At 44.7% G+C, this 2,858-nt stretch overlaps 1 pseudogene; it reads left to right on the top strand.

Annotated features, from left to right (window-relative positions):
- Positions 1 to 527: 527 nt before the first annotated feature.
- Positions 528 to 643, top strand: LOC149452952 (U2 spliceosomal RNA; annotated as a pseudogene).
- Positions 644 to 2,858: the final 2,215 nt, after the last annotated feature.

Raw genomic sequence — 2,858 nt, 5'->3', positions numbered from 1 at the left:
AACAAATCTGTGTCCCTCAGTAACAATTCTGTGTCTGTCCCTAAGTAACATTTCTGTGGCCCTAAGTAACGATTCTGTGGCCCTCAGTAACAATTCTGTATCCCTCAGTAACAATTCTGTGTCTGTCCCTGAGTAACAATTCTGTGTCCCTAAGTAACGTTTCTGTGTCCCTAACTAACGATTCTGTGGCCCTAAGTAACGTTTCTGTGGCCCTAAGTAACGTTTCTCTGGCCCTAAGTAACGATTCTGTGGCCCTAAGTAACGTTTCTGTGTCCCTAAGTAACCTTTCTGTGTCCCTAAGTAAAGTTTCTGTGGCCCTAAGTAACGTTTCTGTGTCCCTAAGTAACGTTTCTGTGGCCCTAAGTAACGTTTCTGTGTCCCTAACTAACGTTTCTATGTCCCTAAGTAACGTTTCTGTGTCCCTAACTCTCTCCCTGAATACAGCCAGGTCTGCCTCTGTTGAATGACTGGAGGCAAATGGAGAATTCTAAAATGGCCGCCATTTATAGCTTGACCATTACACTGTGCTGGCTTCTCGGCCTTTTGGCTAAGATCAAGTGTAGTATCTGTTCTTATCAGTGTCCAGTGGGGGTGCTCCCGACCATTCTAGCTTTGCGGGGATGGTTGTTGTATAGTACCCTCACTGGTATGATGGGGGTCCGGAAGGCTGGACCGGAGGGACAGAAACCAGGGGGCGCCATGATACGCTCTGGGACCTTGGGAGTAATTCCTCTGGGAAAGCTGGAAAGACCCAGTACCTCCTGATTTGGACAGATCTACCTTGGTCTGGCCTGGGGCTGGGGACGCAAAAAGTCCGCAAACTCAGTGCCCCCTGGGGAAGACGCTCTCAGGGGTATCACTAGTAACACTTGGGTGTGGGACCCCACGGTGTGAAGATGACACATGGCCACTGTTTTTTCACTTCTTTTTGCACAGCGCCCTAAGGACCAGGTCTTTTGGCTAAGTCCGGGGCAATTTTTGCTACAGGCCTCAGGGCCTGGTCTGTGCACTATTAGGCACGGTACCACTTTTTTATTTTTTATTTATTTAATTTAACCACTCCCACGTTTTGTCACTTTTTCTGTTCTTATGTGTGTGTTTTTCACGGATGGAGGGTGTGGGTCCTCGGGCCTTACCTGAAGTCTAGGGGGAGGATGTGTGGCCCTACGGTTCCTTCCTCCCCTGATCCCTAGGGGGTTTTCTCTTCGGGAGAACCCCCTTGCCTAGTACTGGATGTCCGGCTTCGGCTGGGCATAAGGAACGGTGGTCCACCAGGCCTTTTGGCCAGGAGGACCAAATGGGAACCTTGTCCCTGTCAGGAGCTTCGTGCCCCGGGGGATCGGGTGAACGGTCCAACCCTTCCGGGGGTAGGACAAACACACCCCTAAGTGCACTTTTTCGTGTGGTGTTTTGCACTTGCACATTTTTTGTGAACACTTACGGGTTTTTTCGTTATAGTTGCACGTTTGCGGACTTAAAAAAATTACACTGTGCTGGCTGGCTGGCTGCTGATTGGCTAATGCGATCACATGTCATGAATGAATGCATTATGGGTCAGCGCGCCTTGTCTGCGCGCCTTCCCAGACATCCCCGCTCCGTCGCCGCACATGTCGCTGCCATTTTAGGAAAAATTTTCCTAATATTCGAAACGAATTCCACTTCGCCTACTTCGATTCGCTCATCTCTAAATGCAACATTGGACGTATTTCATAAAGTCTTCAGACTTCGCTATTTCACCAGGTCCTCTCACCCTCTAGCTAACAACCCAGAGTGTCTTCCTGGATTGGAGGCTGGAGCAATCCCAACGCTTAATTCAGGCATCCCTCTGTTAGCAACTCATTGTCTAAGCCATGAGGGCATGAAACGAAAAAGAGAACTTCAGTAGATGTGCAGAGATGTCACTATCTCATACTGGGCATATTTTCAAATGCACAACTATTTAACAAATCATAAACGGAGGGATGCTTTCACTAGGCCCTTAACAGATTTAGAAAAACTTTGCCTCAAAGGAAAGCCACTCCAGATAGGCTAAAGAGGTGGTTCCCACAAGCATCGGACTTATGTTGAAAATGTGGGTCAGCAAAAGGTACCATGCTGCACATCTGCTGGCAATGTCCACCGTACCATTCTGGGAAAAAGTTTGTGATTTAATTTACACAAATCACAGATACAGCATTGAAACTGACCTCTGAATGCTGCCTTTTACACATCTCCACATGTTCTCTTAAATCATACAAACACTCCCTAGTGAGACACCTCCTAATGCAGCAAATACCTTAATCCCCAGACATTGGAAAACCACATACACCCCTTCAAATCAACATTGGATAAGAGAAGTTGACACTATTCAAGAATTGGAAAGAACACAAACTATGACAGATGATAAGGTTGACAGATTCCATAAATTGTGGTCAAACTGGTACATTTTCACCTTCTCATATACATACAATAGATTGATGAATGTGTAGTCTATGCCTTAAACTCACTGTTTTTGTCATGATGGCATTTTATATGACTATTTCATGCAGTGTTAGACTTACTCTCTCTGTGATATTCTTGCTCCCTCCTTTATCTTTTTCCGATCCTTCTAATTCAACTTCAAGTTTGATTCAACATTGTAAATCTTTGACATTTGATTCTTTCATGTGTATACTACTGATTTTGATTCTACATTTGACATGTGTCAAAACAAACAGAATGCATATGTTAAACTATCCATCTTTGTCATATGTATATTTCTTCTAAGATGCTATTTGATTCACTTTTGTTATTCTATTATACGAATAAACTTCAACTGTATAAAAAAAAATCTATCTATCAGTGTATGGCCAGCCTTCTATCACATACCTGGCGTTAGA

The sequence above is a fragment of the Staurois parvus genome, unplaced genomic scaffold, assembly GCF_062004578.1.
Source record: "Staurois parvus isolate SC_StPar_1 unplaced genomic scaffold, SC_StPar_1.0 ptg000454l, whole genome shotgun sequence".
NCBI lineage: Eukaryota > Metazoa > Chordata > Amphibia > Anura > Ranidae > Staurois > Staurois parvus.
Note: the sequence above shows the minus strand (reverse complement) of the source record. Positions and strands in the feature narration are given on the sequence as shown.